Below are 23,429 nucleotides of genomic sequence, written 5' to 3'. Positions count from 1 at the left end.
GAGAACTCAGTGGTTTGATGCTTAGAGGAACGATAAGCCACAAGAAACAGGGGAAGCCATTTATCCCACACTTTTTGGTTATCCTCAATAAATTTTGCTAAATAATTCAGGATTGATCTATTAAGGCGTTCGACCATTCCATTTGACTGTGGATGAAGAGGGGTTGTGCGAGTCTTATGAATTCCTAAGAGATTCATAAGAAGACTTAAAACTTGAGCTTCGAAATCCCTTCCCTGATCAGAGTGAATTTCGAGAGGAACACCGAAGCGAGAAATGACATGAGATACTAAAGCTTCTGCGACGGTTATTGCTTGATGATTGGGTAGTGGGATGGCTTCAGGCCAGCGTGAAAAATAATCCGTGACCACAAGAACAAATCGATTTCCAGTAGAAGATTTCGGTAGAGGGTCTAAAATGTCGATAGCAATCCTTTCAAATGGAAAACCCACATTGTAAATTTGTAGTTCTCCCTTGGCACGATGTTTTGGGCCATCACGACTGAAACACACACGGCATTTCTTGCACCACTTCTCTACATCGAACTTGCATGTGTCCCAATAAAATCGTTTGCGGATATTGTCCAACATTTTATTCACCTTGAAATGACCGCCAACTGGGGAAGAATGAGCGAGTTCCAGAATTTCGGTGATCTTAGACCGAGGGACAACAGTTTGATAAACAATTCTCGATTGATTGGTTGATTCCCAACGACGGTAGAGAATTCCATCTCGTAATTCAAGAGAATTCCAATACAATAAGTAGATTTTAATTTCTGAACCAAGATGAGAAACTTCAGACCATTCAGGACGTTCACTTTTTTCTTTGAATTGAATGACCGATCGTAGAATTGAATCCTCAGATTGGAGTTGTTCCCAGTCGGTACTCGCGTCAGCAATGCAAACTGTTCGACAAATACGTTTATGAAATTCTTCCTCTAAGAAATTCCACTTGTCACATTTTTTGCAAGTACATGGGGGACGCGAAAGGCTATCTGCGTTACCATGGAGATGACCTGGTCTGTAGAAGATTTCAAAATCGTACTTGAAGAGAATTTCTAACCAACGAAATACAATTCCCTCAGGATTTTTGAATGAAAGGAGCCATTTCGATGCTCCGTGGTCTGTTCGAATCAGAAATTTCCTCCCGACTAGATAGTGATGGAAATTTTCGACTGACTTGACTACAGCTAACAGTTCGCGACGAGTGGTACAGTAGTTACTTTTAGCTTTATTCAGACATTTACTAAAGTACGCGATGACTTTTTCCTGACTGTTTTGGGTTTGGGACAAAGTGGCTCCAATGGCTAGCGAAGAGGCATCAGTGTCAAGAATAAAATAGCCATCTACAATTGGTACTGAAAGAATTGGAGGATTTGTCAAGAGAGATTTCAGGTGATCGAAACTCTTCTGAGCTTTCTCAGTCCATTCAAAAGTACTTTTATCTTCAGTGAGAGTATGAAGAGGTTTTGCGATATGAGCAAATTCTTTCATGTAATCTCTATAATAAGAGCATACTCCGAGGAAGCTTCTGATTTCGGTCTTTGTCAGAGGGATTGCCGACACTAAATGATCCAAGAACAAAACCTCATGTTTGAAGAAAATACACTTCTTTGTATTAACTTTGAGATTAGCCGTAGACACGCGCGAGAACACTAACTCAAGGTTTTAGAGATGTTCCTCGAAGTTTCTACCGAACACAATGATGTCATCAAGGAAAACACGATATATTTTTCCTATCAAGCCTGATAGAACCTCATTCATGATTCGAATAAATGTCGCCGGGGCATTACATAGTCCGAAAGGGAGAATATTAAATTCCCATAACTCATCTCCAATCGCAAAAGCTGTTTTTTCCTTATCCTTAGGTTCCAATTCAATTTGCCAATAGCCTGATTTTAAGTCGATTGTTGAGAACCAAGTGGAGTTAGAACTAGAATCGAAAATGTCCTCTTTCCTTGGCATTGGCATTGAGACTTTTTTAGTTTCATTATTTAATCGTCGATAATCTACACAAAAACGAAGGGAGTCATCTTTTTTTTTGCTAGGATGACTGGAAAGCACCAAGTACTCCGACTCCGTTGAATGACTGCTTGATCCTTCATTTTCGATAATAGCTCAAGAGCTTTATTTAGATAGTGAAAGGGGATGCGTCGAGGGTTTTGTTTGATTGGAAGACAATTTTCTACAATGATTTGATGTTTTGCTCCCTTGTATCGACCTAAATCACTAGAATTTTTAGAAAAACTATTTTAGAATTTTGATAAAAATAGTTTTAATTGGTCTTGTTCCTGTTGATTCAATAATTGACAAGAATACTCATAAAGTTTGATCAGATAATCCGGAATTTGATTTCAAAATTTCTGACTAATTGATGGTGGTTCTCGAGAGATTGTTTGTTTAACAGAAACAATCTTATTGTCATTGTTGATGTTGAATTTATGATTTATAGAGGAAGTCTAATCCCAAAATGCACTGATCAGTGATGTTAGCGAAAACGACATCTAAATTCAGAGAAACGTTACCGATAGAAATGATGACTTGTTTGGTAGCGATATGAGGAAATTCTTCACCTGAAACAGTTAAGATAGTCATAGGTCTGATGACGTTCTTCAACTCATTCAAATCGTGATGGAAAACTTTCGGGTTGACGAGAGTGATGTCTGCAGCTGTATCGATAATCATGGAGCAAGGATTTTTATTGATATTTCCATGAATTCTCAAACCTAAAATCAATTTTTCCTTGTTCAGCGAGATTTGGCAACATTTGGCAATATTAGTATTTGATCGAGTCAATTCATCCCCCAATGAATTGACTCTATTTAGTTTTCCAAATTCGAAGTTGAATTCTGTGTAAATTTATTTTGATTTTGATTTTTATTGTTGTTAAGAGTGAAACGGTTCTGTGAGAAATTTGAAAAATTACGATTTTTGTTATTGAAATTACGATTTCCGTTATTAAAATTTTGATAGGGGTGGAATCTGTGAGGTTGTGTTGTTTGCTGAGCATCCTGATGGTTATTATTTCCTGATGAGTAACATTTATTGGCATAATGACCAAATTTTCCACATTTAAAGCATGAAATTTTATCATGATTATTTGAAAGTTTCCTCTATGTATTTTGATTTGTCACAGATTGATTCATTCTAGAATGATTGAGAGACGATCCAATGGAAGAATTTTTAGTGTGTAATAAAAGAGCAATCGATTTGAGTTCCGTAGCTCGTTCAACTGCTTTTTGTAATGACTCAAAGCGTTCTGATCGTAACGTGAATTCGATTTTTGTGTTGTTGATCCCCCCAATAAATGAAAGACATGCGATACGATCTCGTTCATGTTCTGACATGTCCAAATGTGCAAGACGAACTAAGCGCTCAATGTCTTCAGCAAAAGTTTGAAAATCTTCATCTTTTTGTTGTTTACGAGCTTGGAGTTCATTAAAATACATCCTTGATAGATGTTTTTCATCCAAACGATCATTCAAAATTGTCGTAATTTTTTCATAATCTTTTAATTCATCGCCTTTCAATTTTTCTAAAACCAACTGAGCTTTACCGCGAAGTCGAGTGAGTAATTGAGCTGTTTGCTCGACTCTCGACCAATTATTATGACCAGCGGCGATTTGAAAATGAGTGTGATACCGTGACCATGGTTGTGTTCCATCGTAGGTGTCAGGTTTGATAAAATTATTTTTGACCGAGTGCTATGACGAAGATGTTTGTGTCGGTGTTGAATAATTCTCCTGATTGAAGTTAGAAGTGAGGTTAGATGTGTGATTGAAAGTGTTGGTGGTGTTAGAGGGAGGAAAAATAGGGTTATCTGAGCGTTGATTGGAGAGCGTCGACGGTCCAGTTGGATGAGCTTGTTGAGAATGGGTCCCTGCATTTGTTGTCTGGTTATGCACCTCAGCGATCACCTCAATAAAATTAGGATGTGAGTTGTTGAGGATGGGGGGTGGAGCTCTGGATCTGTTGTGTTGTTCTTCTCTGGCGTTGCGTCGATGTTCTTGGAGATCATGTTGAATTGTCTCACGGATACTGCGGATGATCTCGATCCTATCCGCCAGTAGTACTCGTCGGAACTCTTCTCGAAGATTCCCCCTTACTTCATTTGTAATCTCAGCCCTCAAACGATCTTGGGAATTGTCACGCCGATGTTGACGTTCGTCGCTTGGTACTGTGTGTGGACGAAACCCGGTAGCGAACGGACCAGCGCGGAGATTTGCTGGTTCGGGGGAGGTTTCTCTCCTCCGCCCCCTCCGTAGAGACATTTTTCCAGTTGGTCCCACTATTTTCCTCTCAGGTCAATGGTACTCCAATCGTTGGAAAATGTTCAGTTGTAGTTGTTGGGTTCTATATTTCCACCACTTCTGACACCAATGTTAGTTTAGTGAAGGAATAACCTCACAAGACCACAAATTAAGGAAAGGGGTGGTTTTATTGTCCAGAGTTATGATCTGTCAGATTCAGATCCAGAGAATAATTGAAGACTATTCTTATTCAGATGACAGTCGTTTGGAGAATGACAGTTAACTTCTCATTTATGGAATACCAAACTTAAGAAGAGCGGGATACGTAACAGTATTTATTCGGATTATTCTCTGCAAATCATCAGCCTCCATTATTTATTCGATAATTTGAATTTTCTAATGATTTTATACGAAAAAATGAAACTTTAAACTTGTTGATCATTGGATTGAATAGCAATAGAGTTTCAATAATTTTCTGAGAAATGAATAAAACTTCTGTTACTAAATGACTTTTTATTCAAATTCACAAAAATTGGGAGTGATCCGAATGATATGAAGTACTTATTTGGATTATTCTCAGCTATTCAGGCCACTAATCAAGCACAAATCATCAGCCTCCATTGTCTATTCGATAATTTGAATTTTCTAATGATTTTCCACAAAAAATGACAGTTTAAACTTATTGAACAATGGATTGAATGGCAAGGAAAGTTGAAGGGATTTTCTGAGGAATGAATAATACTTTTGTTACTGAATTACTTTTTATTCAAATTCACAAAACTTGGGAGTGATCCCAATGATATGAAGTATTTATTTCGATTATTCTCAGCCATTCAGGCCACTAATCAAGCACAAATCATCAGCCTCCATTGTTTATTCAATAATGACAATTTTCTAATTATTTTCTATGAAAAAATGACAGTTTGAATTTATTGATTGATGGATTGGATGGCAAGAATAAGTTGAAAGGATTTTCTGAGGAATGAATAACACTTTTTTTATTAAATGAGTTTTTATTCGAATTCACAAAACTTTTCGCAACACATTAAACAAACAATAAGCTTTATGGAAACTTATTCGAACGAAATTTATTCCAACAGAAAATAATAAAAGGATGTTATTATTTTATCATGCAGGTGTAATCAGATGTTGTCCAATTAGGCAGTAGAGCATTGCACGTATTCTTTCTCAAGAATTTCAGGTTTTTCCCTGCAGATTTAAAGCAACACATACAACAATTATTTGAGTCAAAAATCGAAAGAAGTGAATTAGTTATTGCCAATAAAAACTAGTTTTCCGGAATAAATTCCTTCGAGTTTCGATCATTTTCTTTCGTTTTTTTTCCTCATCATTAGAATCCTATGTATTCAAAACATAAAAACTACTCAAATCACCTACAACCGGTTCGGCAATCACAAATAGGTAATAACGTATCATTAGTACACGCATGAAAAAATTCAATAGAAAAAGCTAGGGAATTCGCTAGACAATCTTATTAGATTTTTATAGAACAGAACTTTCTATAGGATTTTGGCCGTTTCTATTAACATGTTCAATAGAAAGCATTGTATTAGAAAAAGTCAATAGAATTTGATTTTTATTAACAAGTTATTCTATTGAGATATTTTCCATCGAATTTCTTAGATTAAAATTTTCTAAGTTCTTTTGTTTGATTTTCCTAATGGACAGAAAAGGCGAATAGAATTTAAAAAACTTGGAGAATTCAAACCGAAAAAAATCTATGAAATATATTTCAATAGAATGAGTTCCATAGAAAAATCGAATTCTACTGACTTTTTCTATAGCACATTTTTTATTAAACATGTCAATAGAAACGGCCAAACACTTATAGAGAGTTCCCTAGGTTTTTCCAATAAATTTCTCCATACAAGCAGCGATTATCCTCTTTTAATTACATTATGTAACATTTATATTATTCTTTATCTTACTCATTTTTCTTTGCATACTTGAACCTTAAGTATTAACATTTTTACCAAAGAATTATTATAATTTTAATCAGTTCCTCTCTTAATACTGGAATCATTAATTATAACAGTATTAACAATTTTGACTGAGTTCTGTTATCACAATTCAAGAAGATATGCACTGCATATTTCAGTTGAATTAATTGAGTATGAATAATTTTACCAAAGAATTATTATAATCTTAATCAGTTCTCCTCTGAACACTTGAATCATTAACTATAACTTTTGGCATTTATTTTTCATTACAATTCAACATTAATAGAAGAGATGAACCAGTGGATCTCAATATTTTACCTGACGTCTGGTTGCTATCGACCGGAGAAGGAAGGGGAAAAATATCAAAGTTTAAATGAAAAAAGCTTATGAACTCTCACTCCACTTCCTGTTTACTAGAGAACTCCACAGATAATTTTTGGAAATGTGTACAATAGTGATCTTAATGATCGATCGTGGGGATCATACTTGAAGCACTCTTCGACACTTCCCCTTATCACTTGAGGAATACAATCAAATTTAGGCATAGCGCCTGCTGTGAAATTTTTTTTCAAAGCGTCATCGGAGTCTTCATCTAAATCCCATACTGGCAAGGCAGTGTAAATCTCCATCAACGTACACCCGACTGCCCAAATGTCAGAATCGATTGAGGCATCTTCCTTTTTCAAAATCCTCTCTGGGGACATGAAGAGTTCTGTCCCTTTGCAAATTGTGCCTACCGTTGTACGTGATGTAGTTTTCCTAGTCAAGAATTTACTTATACCTAAATCACAGAGTTTGACAATAAATTGTCTGGTAATGAGTACGTTATCTGGTTTTATATCACGGTGGATAATTGGCGTCTTCTTATTGTGAAGCTAATTGACAGCTTGGATCAACTGATGACCAATAGAATAATTTATGGTATCATCCAGAACGTAATTTGATGAAATTTCGTCATCAAAAATGACATCGAAAAGTGTATTGCCATCTATTAACTCCATAACAATATGGTACGCCTTCAGCTCTTCGCAAACTCCCATTGTTAAAATGATGTTGGGGTGTTTAATTGCTCCCAATACATCAAGCTCTCTCCTAGCAGATATTATCGACACATTAGATAATTTGACAGTCTTAATGGCTACTTGTGTTTCATGGTAAGAACCTCTAGTAATCTTCATTTGATTACCGGCTCCTAGAATCTCTTTTGTCAAAATTAGATCCTTTCTGTCTATTTCAAACAAGCTACCCTCATTAGTGCTGAACTTTTTCTCTTTTTTTGATTGTAGAGCTCAAGAGTCATCCTCCAGTCCTTGAGTGAAACACTTAGTAACAAGTTCTGGAACATATATGATGGTGATTATCATTTCAATTACTGTTAATTGATGAATATGGGGATAACTATCTTACGTTTGTCATCAATTGCAGGTAAATCTAGGATTTTCGTATCTGAGGTCTCGACATTTGTAGCTTCAATCTCTCCAGCTTCAATGAAGAGTTTCTCGTCTGAATTAGAGACAGGGGCCAAAGAGGAAGTGGGGGGGACACATGGAAGTTCACATTGGTAGTTGACAGGGGACTCATTACTTGGGATTTCAATCCAGAATAATCCCAGGCCAGCCTGGCACAATTTGCCTCGATTATACCACGAAATTGTCGATTTGCATGTCCCTAGACATAATGGTAAACATCCAATGCCATAATTCCCATTATGTACTCCATGGAATTTGGAGTGATCGTTAATGATTTGGTGTGCGGTGCAGAGAGAAGTATCGGCATCAGGAAAAGAGTATACTAGCGCCACCGCGGCCGCAAGCGGCCGCGACGTCGATGACCTTTCATTGTGCCATTTCTTATCATCTTTGATTTTTGTTAATTTTAAAAATTAATGAATTATCGGTTCATCATACAAAGTGTTGAGATTAATGAAAGCAATGCAGCTCGGTGCCAGTTGAATATTTCAATGAGTGATTGACTAATTCTGAATTTCCGGGCTCACTAAATGAGGTTCTGATTATAATTATAATTGAAATTATATTCAGAATGCAAAACAATAATTATCAAATTGCTCACTACCCCGAATTGTGTAGTCTTCGCCTCCCTCTTTTATTTTCACTATCTAGCAGAACCATTCAATTATTTGGCTGAAATAGTACATTAGAGTACAAGGGCACAAATTTCGTTTTCGACGAATGTGAAGTTTACAGGCCAAGCCGAAGGCGAGGTCTGTACTCACATTCGTTGAAAACGAAGTTTATGCCCGAGTGGTCTATACTATTTTATGCCACATCGTGCAGAAGTCGAGTGCGATAAATTCGACTTATTGCACGGCGTGCCATAAAAATTCTTGTTCACAATTTTTTTTGACCATGCTATAAACTTAAACCGGATGGATCATCTGAAAATTTTTCAAATTTTCCATAGAATTCTGAAATTGTCGTGAATTGTTTCTTGGGTCAAGTAATCCCTTTATCGTACCTTTATGTGAAATATTTCATCTTTTCCCACCAATTATTGTTCCATTTTTCACTAAAAAATTCTTCAATATAAGAGAAATACCAGAAATTTTCTCTCAATAAATAGCTCTTAATGAGTGCTCATAACAGGATTAGGACCTAGGCTAAAATTTTCATATCCTTAGTTTTAATAGTTTCGGCTTTCCATTATCATCTCAGCTAAGATAAAGGGCTCCCTTTTCATATTTAACACGCTATCGCGGCTGTGATGTTGGTGACCCTTTGATTACGCCTTTTTTCGTATCAGATTCAATACTTCCTCTTTCAATTTCTTGTTAGCTGTGAAATTTTTCTATTACAATGAATAACTTGCGCATGTACTTAAAATAAAGTAATTGTTTTCAGTATTCTAATATGAAATAATAGATTTTCCTATGCTCACTGAATAACATTTTGATCGTAATTATAATCCGATTACTTCTCAAACATAATTCAGAAAGTTAATGGCTGGATTTCAATTTTCGGTGATACTCCGGTAGGAGGGCATGCTAACACTGTTATAAATATTTTAATCAGTTCTCTCGGTGATTTAAATCATCTGTTGTTCAAATCATCAATATGATTCCGTGCTTCAAATATTGCCACTTCATCTTTTCAGCACCAAATTGAAAATTGCAACTGAAAATGAAAGTTTGAACTATGCTCCATCCTTTTTGTGAATCTGGAATTCATGTTAATAATTCAGATTATTTTTGGTGATCGGATCTGGCCTCCCCTGGGCCAATCAGAGCTCAGTATTCAATAACATGAAGTAGCTCTAGCTTTTGATAATTTCCCTGTAGCTTTTGATAATTTACCTCTAGCTCTGCAATTGTTTCTCTAACCAAATAACTGTCAAATATTATCCTGGAGTGAAAAAAGTCATGAAGGAAGTCAAAACGACCAGATCCGATTACCAAAAGTAATCCACCGAATACCTACCACTCGACCTCAAAAATTAATCGAACATTTCCCTCATGTTTTCCTGGGTATCAACGATTGGGATAAGTTTTGCACGAAAATTTTAATCTGTAAAAGTTCTCCTCGCTGCTACGCAACAAAACAATCGGGAAATATTCGATTATTTTGGAGGTCTCGTGGTATTACTACTGATAATATTACATAATATCTTGATTTCTGCTGTTATGAAATATTGAGTCACAGATTTTTATTCATAATAGAATCTCTTCATTTTTATATTATTATTACTATGTGTTACATTCATATCCCCCTGTAGTTCGACCTGAGAAAAGTCAGAAATTCGTGGCAAACGCAATATTAAGAAGTTTGAATCATTCTATTTCCCTTTGAATCAAATAATATGGGAAATTATGATAATTGGTTTATCAAACGAAAAGACAGAGTAATTAGGTTCTCTTTTTGTTAAAAAAAACTAAGTCACTTCAGAGTTTTCATTTTCATGCCGTTGAGAAAATAATGAATTCCATCAGATTTCTTTTCCCTCTCAAACTGAATCAAATGTCTCCTAAGAACTACTACTGAACTGCCCATAAAACTTAATTTTTTCATTTCAATAGTATCATTTCGATTTACTCATAATTATCAGGAAACATTTCGAAAATCTTGAGAAATAATAGAAAGTCGACTTTTCAGAGTAGACTAATGAATTGGATGAGTGAAAAAATCGCATTTTCCGGAGACCACGACCTTCCTTTACAAAAATAATTCCATAATAATCCAATTTTCGGGCCGTTTATCGAATAGTATTGGAAGTTTGAACCATTTCTGGTATTTATTCCTAAGAAAGCAATGTTGAAAGAACTAAGTATTTGTTTAATTCCGTTCAAAAATCGCTGATCATTATTTTCGAACTTTTTCTGGCCAATTCGATGAAGAAATTAGATGATCGAAAATCTTCGATTAAAAATTATTCTGACTTCTTTGTTTTGTGAAGAAAATCCAATATTCTTTAATTTTGAGGTATTAGTATTGATTTCATTCAACAAAATCTCGAAAAATCAAAATCGGATAAAAAAACTGAAATCGAATATTTTATGTAAGTTACGAATTTGCTCTGAATGATTCCGAAAAATATGAAATTCACTTTTTTCAAATAGAAGCATTGCTATCGTTCAAGGTTAAGTCTTAGATTTTTTGTGTTATAATGATCCATTATGATCTAAAACGTCCGGAAATGCAATTTTTAGTCCGTGTCTGTACGTATGTGTGTATGGATGTATGTGACAAAGTTTATCTTCTATTGTTCACTAATGAATCGATGGAATTGATCAATTTTTTCTTCTCAAATGTATGCATATTGAGTCTTATCTATCGAAATTAATTAAAATTTGATTAATTGATTAATTTCTTTGATTTTTTCATTTTTTCAAAAATCGAGTTTTCCACGACAACTCAAAGGAAAATATTCTAAATTGATTGAATGATGGCTAAAAATAATGTGTTGTCTTTTTGATCGAGTTCGAAGACGAAGGCGATAGCAAAAATTATTATTTTTAAAATTCAGTAAATTATGTGGTAAAAAAAAATTTCCCCAATAACATTTCATTGAAGTTTCAATAAAATATTGATAGTGCCATTCTTTCATTTGATTTATACAAAAATTTTACAAACTTGATAGAACATTATCAAACGATTATTCATACACGATAGGAGAAAATTATGTGCAAAATGGCCATTCGGAAGCACATTGTTACTTCATTAGCAAAAATAAGAAAATTAGATGAATGACAGAAGCAATTCCCCACATATTTCATTTCATTCTTGGCGTTCAAGTTAATCAAATCATCAATCGTTCCAACCACCTTGTTATTTCTTATCGCGTATCACCAAGAATAAATTCTTATTCCCCTCAATATGAATAAACATCTGTGTGTAGAAGATATACACTGATAAAATCCATACGAAACTATGCACATATAACTCCGATTTTGAAATTCACGCGCGCTTTCTCAAACAGCGCCGTCGCGGCCGCATTGCCCATTCTCATGAAAGTTCATATGAGAATGCGTCCTACATGTGCCGCCATAGCACTTTTTACATGTCCTCCGCTATGACAGTTTTCAATGCATCCTTTTTTTATAAAGGATTGTCTTCCCCTCGTCATCGATATCAATGTCGAGAATTACTTTATCATTTTGTCACGTCAAAAATGAACAAAATGACATGAACTTTTAATACGATTAGCTGTTCAAGACCGGATAGGTCCCTTTAGCTAGAATTATTACTAAAACCCATTTTTAATATCTCCCAAAGTATAAAAACCCCACTGGATAAAAGAATAAAAATGCGAACACAATTTTAGTTTAAAAATGACTCCTGAGAGTCTATATTTTAAAAACAAAAAAAATACACTGAAAAAAAATTTGGAAGAGAGAGAGACTTACAAATGTTGAATCTCTGCTAAATCCAATGGTTACACAAATTTCACTGTTTAACTTATTGCCGCGTAAACTAATTAGTTTTTTTAAAATCACAATGATTTCACATAAACCTAACACTCGACAGTTACCAGACGGTTACCAAAATTTACAAAGGAAAAGTCTCGAAGGACTAAATGAAAATCGAAAGAATTGTCACGAAGGACTGATAATAAAAAAAAGGAAAAAAATGTCACGAAGGACCAAAAACAAGTCTTGAAAAACTTGTGATAAACTTTAAGAGTTACGGTGGAACTGAGGAACAAAACGACGCGCAAGTAGTTTTGTTCCCTCAGCCTGAGGGTGTGTCCTCAGATACATGGAGGGAAAAATTAGGGGACCAATGGTCGATAACCTTGGGCCCGAATCTTCCCCTCCTTGCACTCCGCTCTCAATGTTTCAGGGTTAACTCCGACCCCTCTACATTGAGATGTCGAGAGTGTGGGCGGACTTTTCCAACCCTCGACTACCAATGAGAATTGTTTCGGAAGGTCCCATTTCCTCCCTCTACAATCTCATTTATTTAAAAAAAATAAAATTAAACAATTTAAAATATTAACTAGGGATTATTATTTAAATAATCCTAAACATGATTATCTTTCCGAACATTATTTCGGAATAATTAAAATTACTTATTTTTAAATTAATTAGTCTTTATTACGCCGTTCTCGTTTATAAGAAATAAAAGAAAAATAATTATTTGAGTTTGAATTCCGAATTCAACTCAAAAATAAATCCCTCTAAATTAATCTTCTAAAGGACAATAAAGAAAGTATAATTCTCTCAAATTGAAAATGAATGAAAGGGTTTTAAAATTTATTTAACCCGTGAATGGAAAATATTCTAACTAATAAAGAAAAATAAATGAAATAGTTTCCTATAAAAGAATTGAAGAGGGTTCAATTCGTAACGAGATATTGAATTAAATTTCGATGAAATATTCTTTCGAATTGAAAAATAATTCGATATCTTATATCAAAATGATTGTCGTAAAATTTGCAATTATTCTACATCGANTAAGAAAGTATAATTCTCTCAAATTGAAAATAAATGAAAGGGTTTTAAAATTTATTTAACCCGTGAATGGAAAATATTCTAACTAATAAAGAAAAATAAATGAAATAGTTTCCTATAAAAGAATTGAAGAGGGTTCAATTCGTAACGAGATATTGAATTAAATTTCGATGAAATATTCTTTCGAATTGAAAAATAATTCGAAAGTATGAGTTAGAATAGTTCTAATGAAAAGTATCTTATATCAAAATGATTGTCGTAAAATTTGCAATTATTCTACATCGAAATTATTAAATTAAAAGAATATTTTTAAAAAACATTTGAAAATTGTCAAAATAAATTTATGACTTTCCGTTACGAAGAGAAACTCATAGAACCCCCATAAAATTTACAAGGGGATGGAAACTCAAATTCGGTTTTACGAGGGTCTGGGCCTTGAAAGAAAACAGACCCCACGCTAAGATAAGGGACACTTTGAATNGACAAAACCCTGACCCAAGTCTATTATTTTTACGACGGATTTTTCGGAGAAAAATCCGCTTGGAAAATGTTAACTACAAGTTTACGACTTGCAGCTGGCCTTTGGGCCTTTTCAATAAAATAAACCCGACGCGAGGGAAAGTAATATTTAGTTACTTGAGAAAAAAAAATTAATAATTTGTTTAAAGAAAAACTGAAATCAAAATATTTCGACGGATGTCACAATTTAAACGAACTTCAGATGGTTGAAAGCCATACTCTCCAGAGGGTTGAACTGGAAATAGTCCACATCGTGTTGGAATGACTCAGTCCAGATGGTTTTCTTGTTCACTGATTTATAAGAAACATTGCCAGTGTACTTTGATGTCTTTATGTCATAGAAAGTGAAACTGACGATATTGAACTCAGCGATAAGGCTCTCTGTATTGTCACTCTCTCTAGTGTCGCCTGCAACTCTACTAGCATCCTCATTATTCTGTGCTGTTATGGTATGCCCCAGATTTGGTCAATTGCGTTATTGTTTAATATGTGGACATACAGCATTGGCAGCGTGACACTTGCCCGCGTAACTGGATTATGCTGACCAAGTGATGAAATGTAAACAATCAATGTATTATTTAAGAGACGATTGGGTCTGCGCAGAACAGACCTGAATTGGACTCCGACGCGTACAAAAGTCGTAAACTCTTTGTAATCAGTCAGATGACGCAGTAATTATCATCATGTAATAAATTCTCATATTTAAATACCAATAAACCATTGGTGGGATTTATCCCTTTAAGCCTAGAACCTACTATAAGTACCCCCCACGCTGGGTACAACAGTTATCTCTCCATTAACATCTGCATTTTCTTTCGATAAATCTGGGGATTCTGCATCACCATCCCCATCTTCTCCACTAACTCCCCCAGTATTCTCAACATCTTCAGTTATCAGGGGTAGGTCCTGGCAATTTTTCTTCCCGAGCTTCTTCGACGCACTTGATCCAGTTATTGGAATACTTGGTGGAATAGCACGTCCGTTTTGAACTGTTTGCAGTGGCAGTGGTGATGACTTCGGTCTGGACAGCAGATAGAGCTTCAGCTTCGATGGAATGCAATCTATCGCGCTACAATATGTCCATAAATCACATTTTTGTCCTCTTTTATCTGTGAATTGCTTAGTGGGAGGTCCATTAAAAGGTCCCAGACAAACAACTGAGTTAGTGAGACGTTCTATGTCCGATGATTTTTGGAACTGCTCGATAGCTAACTGGGTAATATCTTCAACGTGATACGTTTCAGACGAATACAGCTCCAATTGTATTAAACCCCCAGTTGGCTTTTTATCTGTGTGTATTTTGCTCCTTCGGAGTCCTGCTCCATCCAGCCTATCACAATGGTTTTATCAGGACTCTGTTTCTTAGGTTTTTTCTTCTTCTCTTTCTTTCTCTTTTTTACTTGTGGCAAAGAACTGATCGAAGTCCCACAACTTTTTCCTCTCAATGTGTTGATGATTTCTTGCACTCGAGAATCCTTGGCTTTAGTAGTTCCCCTTTGTCTGCAATGCACCCAAATTAATCAACAAATAAAATCAAGAGAATGTACTCGATTCATGATGGAAGAAATGGGCACAAGAAATTTCGAAGAAATTCGAAGAATTTTCTAGAAATTCTGAGGGAATTCAGGGACTTTATATGAATTTTAAGGGAATTCAGAGAGTTTCTAGAAATTTCAGTCGTCCCCTAGATGTATCCATGTCAGGTCTTACTACTGTATCAAGGATACAGCCGATTACAATTTTTTTTCCTCGATGTCTTGAAATCTAAGGAAAAATCCGAACTACTGTAAGGATCTTATTACAGCTCACACTTTTCTCTACATCTAAGATACCCATAAAAATTTCAGTATTTCTCTGCATTTTCAAGACATTGAGGAAAAACTGGTAAATTTTCCCCTCCAGGTCGGAAAAACGGAAAATAATCATCATCTGACCCTTATACGAAAATTATACATTTCGATATGTACCAGTACTGAAAAATGCGTCGTACTCATTGACATAAGTTCTTTCCAAGAGCTTGTAGATTAAGCCTTGTGCTTTGGGGAAGAAACGTTCAATATAATCCAAAAAACAAAAAAATTCTAAGAGAATTAGAATTTAGAGAGAAAAAATTTCCGCTTCACCCAGCCGGGAATCGAACCCGGGTCTCCCAGATACGCGCCGGGCACTCTTACCGACTAAGCTACCGGGAACCACAGAAATTCACTCTCAAATTCACCTCAAACACCGCCTAACCTCCTTTAGGCATTAAAGAATTCTAAGAGAATTAGAATTTAGAGAGAAAAAATTTCCGCTTCACCCAGCCGGGAATCGAACCCGGGTCTCCCAGATACGCGCCGGGCACTTACCAATGCCAGACCAATGTTTCCTCTCTTATTCGCGCGTGTAGAGATGAATTTCGTTACTACTGGTACCAGTTATTTTAATCTAAAAAACATGCCAGGGAGAATAGAGAAAAAAATTCGATAGAAATGAAGTAGATCCTCACCACAAAGATAAAACCATTGATACGAGCGCAATTGAACGCAACCATACATCGGCTGTGCGATGTCACAACCGGGCTTCCGTAGTTTTCTGATTTTTCTACGCGCCATACTACGAGGGCAATTTTTTCTGCAATGAGAAATCTTTAATACCCCTTCATTTCATCAATACTACAAGCATTTCGAATTGGTCTAATTCCCGAGGCTCTAACCAAAGCACTAGCCTTGCAACTCTGTGTCGTTCCGTCTCTACAGATCGCATTCCATTCTTCAACGGGTAGAGTACCAGCTTTTTTCAGAGAATATGTTTTTGCCACGAAAATCGATTTTGCCAAACACATATTATCCGTATTGGCAATTTGGAGAACACCTCAAAATTTTCCTTCAGGTGTAATTCGCTTTCGTCCGGCGTCAATAATATTTTCAGAAAAATGCATATTAATTAAGGAAGAATTTACTATCTGCAGGAATTTCTGTGCCACTGTGCGAAAGACGTGTAAGCAATTTTATGATATCCTCGATTTTTATAAGAGATATGGGCCGCGGTGTCAGATAACTTGGCTTGCGCGTTGGCTCCACTTCTCCATGCGTGTACCCGAACTGAGCGCCGCACGCATCGTGGTGATCAGCGCGCTGTCTAATTATTTCTAAAATTTCTTCAGCGAGCGAGCTTATCCAAGTAATGTCAGACACATCTTTGGGTGGTTTAGATATGCGAGACCGAACCGCGCGCCCCAGCGCGCGGGAACTGAATGAATGACTGTCTACGACTCTATTATGAAAAAAATCCTATGAATAATTTATAAATGAGTTTTCTCTCTGTTAATAAATGGAATAAAATACAACAACTAATCGTTCGAATTAGGAGGACACTTGATCTCACTATGATGATGGAGGTATCTCCACAGTGACTTGTACTTAATGAACACTTTGAAATGTATCGGAGACCTGAGCATATTCGAAAGCGATTCCCATAATTTCAAGAATTTCCTATCCAGTTTTGATTAATAGACGAAAGTTGAAAAGACACGGAAACTGAATTAATAACGTGTCACTCAACATTGGTGTGGATAGAACCTCCTGAATTTAGGCAATCGTTTCTGAATGCGTTCAGGAAACTATGATGAAAATATTGAGTCTTTGGTACATTGCGAAGTTTTAACAAAGTGGAAGTGACTGTCCAAGTACTTTAAGGTATGATTGCAATTCTCATATCCAATTCTAGCGATATAACTCTTTGAAGACTCAATTTTTTATCATATTTTTGGTCTTTTGTTCACCAAGGAAGAGTTGTAGTGACCTCCAAGATCGAACACGTGAAAACGGAACATATAATTGCCCATGATTAAAGACATCTTTTCGAAGATCGAGCCCAATTTTATCCAATGTTTGTCCTTGACTTTTGTTGATTGTCATCGCGAATGCCAGTTTGATAGGGAACTGTCGACGTTGGAACGTAAAAGGATAGACGTCCTCACAATAGAGAGTGATGCGATGAATGAAAACGATCTCTCCTGCCTTGTCGCCCGTGAGAATTCGACATCGTAGGAGATTATTTGCGAGTCCTACAATTTGTAGCCGTGTACCGTTACACAATCCTTCATTGATACTGAGATTTCGAATGAGCATAACAATACAGTTGTATCTAAGTTTCAACTCATGTGGCGGGAAACCTGGTGGATTTAATGTATTCAAATACTCTGGGAGTATTGCATCTGAAATGTCTCCATTGTCACAGTTTTTCACACTGTCTATGCCATTATAAATCTTTTCCGTTGTTTTATCGAAGAGTTCTACAACTCGATTGTTTATTTCTTCAACATCAATATTTCGTGCAGATAGTATTGCGACATTTGCAAATTCATCGAATTTTCTCTTCTTTATGAGTTCTTTGCATGTTGATGCAACTATATCAGCTGTTCGTGGAGCTATGCACTGTTCTGGTGCTAACAAATTATTGCTGGCATCAGTTGAACATCCATCACCTACGGAAAGAAGATATCTGGAGAACTCAATTTCTCCTGGGAGAGTACGCATATTTTCAGTCAGTGCAAACATAGAAAAATGTTTCCACGACACACTGAATTTGATCGATAAATTGACCATCCCAGAGCGAGTAGCATGAGTTTTCACTGGTAATAATTGCCTGAAGTCACCGCCCAAAATCATAATTTTTCCTCCGAATGGCAAGTTTACATTCGTAAAGTCACGAAGTGTTCGATCGACTAATTCCAAAGCGTATCTCGGTGCCATTGGAGCTTCATCCCAGATGAAAATATCAACTCCTCATAGATAATCAGCGTTTTGAGACTGATTCTTGATGTTTGAAACAGAATCAGAGAAAAGAGGGACCGGCATACCAAAATTTTTATGCACAGTTCTCCCATGCGGTAGTAATATTGCCGCAATACCTGTAAACGCCATTGTGCAAATTTGTTTTTCTCTTCCTGTCAATATATGATAGATTGTGGTGTAAATAAATGTTTTCCCTGAACCACCAGGACCATCAATGTAAAAACATGTGTTTGAGGAATTTCTTACCTCCGAAGAGACTACATCCAAAATTTTATCCACGATTTCCTTTTGTTTGACGTTCAATCTTCGATATTGATCAAGACCAATTTCTGTATGTTGTTGGAGCATTCCTGCATCTATGGGCTCGTTAATATTATTTGGCATCTCTTCCATCGTAGGCATGGTAGGAAAACGACTCAAGTCCGAACCTTCTTGAGTGAGAAATGTATTGATTTCAGCATACGCTCTTCTTTCAGCTGTTTGAACATCGGCATCTCGTTGAAAATCTTGAGACATGGCATCTTTGAATTTCAACCATAATTCCTCTGGTTGGTTTGGCTGACAATACATCAAAATTCGAGCGTACAAACGACGGAGTTGTCGAGGCATCATCCATATTTCGCCTTCTGTCATTGCTCGTTCCCATTCTGTATCATCTGCGATAAGTCCTAATGCTAGACAGGCACTGTGATACGTATCACACAGATGTCCATTAACGGTTCTCAAATCCTCAAAACTAATTGCTCCTTTGCTTTTTATCAATAATAATCGAAGATGAAATAATTCAATTTGAGTGGGAGCTACCGAATACATTCGTCCGATAACATTGAATTGAGTTTTGCGTTTCTCCCATCTTGAGATGCCTGAACCTCGATTTTTCTTGAACACGTAATGGGACGGAATTTCTGAATAGGTGAACTTCCTGGCTTCGGGATCTCGTTGATTTAAAGCGAAATAATCCATCAACATTGTCTCTTTTTGCAATGCAGACCTTATAGCTTCATCATCGGCTACATCGGAAATTGTTAGAGTGTGTTGATTACGTAGATGCACAGGTAATCTCACGATTGAGTGACTTTTTTCTTGTAATGTATGACTTAATATACGATCACTGGCTTCGACTGGGCTGACATATCGAGCCTCCACGAAATTACGAATTTCATCATGATCGATCACATTTTCACCACATGGCCTTTGTAAACATATTTATATAGATACTTCACAGATTGGATAGATGAAACGACTTCTACGTTGATATGACAATTGTATAATTTCAATAGTGTGGGATTATAGGGAACTACAAATTGATTGTCAGTTGTATGTCCATTTCCATGGTTATAAATACCAGTGTTTCTGCGACGATACGTAGGATATCCATTCTCATCTAGGGTAGTTTCGGCTTGAAAATCTTTGGGGAAATGTTTCGTACACTTACCTTTTTCGTTTTTACACCAACTGCCACATGGACCGTGAATCATGTCTTTCATTACGATTTCATGTAACGTGGGATCTTTGTCTGGACTTGGAATTTCTGCAGAAATATATTTATCAACTACATCTGGAGTAGTTATCTTGTGATTCTGTTTCCACGTTAATAATATATGGACATGAGGTAAACCTCGTTTCTGATATTCAACGACATACACGTATGCAAGCACTTCACCGAACAATTTATCTTTTATGATGGTTTTTTTGATCAACTCATCTTTTTTCATGTGAAAAACACGTGAAACTAAATCAGGTCGATCAGATGGTGTTTGACCGGGTAATAAATTTTCTTGTATTTCACGCCAATTCGGATTGCACGTCATCGTAATGAAGAGATCTGGTTTACCGAATTTCCTTACAATTGCCATGGCATCTTGATAGTGCTGCATCATATTGCGTGGAGAACCCACAAATGATGAAGGAAGAATCACCATTTTTCCTACTCGACCATGAGCTTCATCTGCTCTTCTTTGTAAATGTTCTCTTAAACCTTGGTACGTGTCAGAACGTAGCTTTTCTTGATTATTCCTATCAAATGTCAAACGGTCTCTCAACTTTTAGGTAGCTGTCAACAATCCATTGTTGGAATAATCTGCCGCCTTTGAGAATCACATTGTCGTCTCTGTCAGCCATTCTGTACTTTGTATAAGCATTGCGTGTAACTCGTCCAGGCCTGTTCGTCAATGGCATTTTGTCATGCCATCCTCGAGTTCCGTTGGGATAGAACCGTGGATAAATCCACGGTTCAACATTGGGATCCATGGTGCTGATATACGTGAGTTCTTTCGTAGCTTTGACACGGATTGAAACATAAGACTCTGGAATTTCGCCGTCCGCAGTGGTAGTGAATATCGCTGCGACTTCATTAATCTTTTGGAGATTATATCGTCCACGATCCATGCCTGGTTTTAAAGAAAACAATAGTTGCATCTCAGATTCCACTCCTGATTCTCTAGAGTTAAGTCTAGATTGCAAGGGTTCTTCGTGCATCATTTGATATGATCGTGCGAAGTCATTGCATTCCCGAAGTGCGCTATCGATTTCACCTACCAATTCTGCATCCAACGTTGACATTTGATGGCATCGAACATCAGTTGCTTCATTTTGATCAACTATGAAGAGCTGACCATATGAAGGACATTCACTTCCAGTCAGTTTTTACAGTTGAAAATCTTTGGACTCTCAAATTTCTGGCTCCGATTTTATACTCGACCTGAGTTCTAGGATCTGAGTTCTAGGATCTGATTCTCTATGTGTAAACTCTTGAAACTATTTTCTTGAAATCTGTAAATGTTTCGATGGGATAATCACTGCGATGTTCTTGATGCTCACAATCACCTCGGGGAGGAGTCCGAGAAATCTGAAAATGAAAAGAATTCAATAAAGAAAAATTTCATTTGCAATGAAAATTTCAGTCGAATGCACGAAGAAATTATCTGCTTACCTTGATTGATTGGTTGAGGGTATGAACGGAGCACAGGATTTTGTTCTTGGCACCCGAGTGAATAATGAAAGAATTAACCCATCAACCTCCAGCGCTCTGAAAGTTATTTCCCTGCAAGAGAATCACGTTTTGTATTCGTTATGCATCGGTATTATCATCTAAGAGCAGAGAATTCCATGCAAGGAGGGCGACATGAAATGTGAATTGAGGTTAGGCGTAGTCATTTACGTACAGACATGAAATTTTGTTCGAGGGGCCTAATTTGTCATGGAAAAAAAAATTCAAGTTCATGTAATTTATTCGAGTCATCATAGATAGATAGAAAATGCAAATGAATCTACTTACTGTGGTTTTTTTCTCCTACGGAATTCAATGAACCATTCGAATCGCCTTGTGGGTTATCAATTATTGATATTTCAAGATCGAAGAATGAAACTCGATGGTTTTGGTGTCCAACAACTCCCGGAACCGTTAAAATATCATTTCTGAATTGTTTCCAGATTATAATTATTTAATAATGTGGGAAACAACAATACTTCTACTTTATATTGACATAGCACCCGAAGTCTCGTGTCGCTCATNGAATCTACTTACTGTGGTTTTTTTCTCCTACGGAATTCAATGAACCATTCGAATCGCCTTGTGGGTTATCAATTATTGATATTTCAAGATCGAAGAATGAAACTCGATGGTTTTGGTGTCCAACAACTCCCGGAACCGTTAAAATATCATTTCTGAATTGTTTCCAGATTATAATTATTTAATAATGTGGGAAACAACAATACTTCTACTTTATATTGACATAACATCCGAAGTCTCGTGTCGCTCATACTCTTTCCATGAAAATCTACCCCTAGCCACATGAACGACCGTCGGTAATTCCTTCATTCCGTAAGCAGTAATTCCTTCCCCTAATTTTAAAAGAAAGAGAATTTTGTACCAAATTCAATGAAGAGTGATGTTTGTTTATTTATTTCTGTTCTATGACAATCACTTTTTATTTTCTATACAAACATCTTACAATCGAGAGGAAAATACAAAGAAACATTACGTTACATACGTTATATGGTGTAAGGATATTTTCCCGGGTTGTTCACCTAGGAAAAATCCAAACTCTGAGGCAAACTCGTCCACTCAGAGGACTTTTTGAGCTGGACAATGGGTTTCCTAGGTAACATCAGCGTGATACGGTAGAGTGGGCGAGGTCTACCAGGTGTATTACTACCACATCCTCACGAGCCTTTGCAAGCCGTGTATTATACTTTGCATAACTTTCCATAATGAAATAGATTCCTAACCTTCTGGAGAATCTTTCGACTCTGCCAGTGTTCATTCTCCTCCCGAGTCTTTCGACTCGGGGGAGTTCAGAGCTAAATGCGAATCAGCCGGGACTCCTCAGAGCCTGGGACGCCGAGAGGCTGATCCGACCAAAGTGGAACGCTGTTACCCACTTCACGACCACCCACACTCTTGGCCACCAGTTACCGCTTCGGTCATCGCTTGTCAGCGCCTCCGGGTACTCAAATGTCGGCACATGGTCGGGTCGACAGGAGGACGATCTCTACTCCAGACCCACGGGCCCATGTGCTCGGCATTTGTTTCGCCGAGCCGGATGACGCCGGAAACAACAAAGTCGTCACCTCGTGTGCCGAAATAACTCCTTTTTTACTAGTGGGGGATGCAGGAGCATCCCCCTACGCTCGCCGCCAACGGTTATTCACCGAGGCGACGTGGAGTCCGGAACTCCTTATCCTGGCTTCTTCAGCCATTCCACCATCCAGCACACCGAGAGATTATTTCAACCTCTCGGTTCAAGCGCTCGCGTTCGACTGCCTCGGAATCTTACTAGGGCCTTGCCTCCTAGTCGGGATATCTCGGCGACGATAGGTCATTCCGTTACCCTATCCCCACCAATCAATCCGACGGGATCACGGAGGTACCAGTCCTTTCACCTGGCCGTTGGTCCCTAGCCTACTCCGACATAGCCTATAGAATCGCCCAGTTGGACGGCCTGTACGTCGGCCCCGTTTCCCCTAGCACATGCTGGGCGAATTCTAATACGGCGATAGTCTAGTAACGCCCTCCAGAC

The sequence above is a fragment of the Diachasma alloeum genome, unplaced genomic scaffold (genome assembly GCF_001412515.2).
Source record: "Diachasma alloeum isolate Michigan unplaced genomic scaffold, Dall2.0 Dall_scaffold_00592, whole genome shotgun sequence".
In the NCBI taxonomy this organism is placed as follows: domain Eukaryota; kingdom Metazoa; phylum Arthropoda; class Insecta; order Hymenoptera; family Braconidae; genus Diachasma; species Diachasma alloeum.
This window is presented reverse-complemented; position numbering follows the sequence as displayed.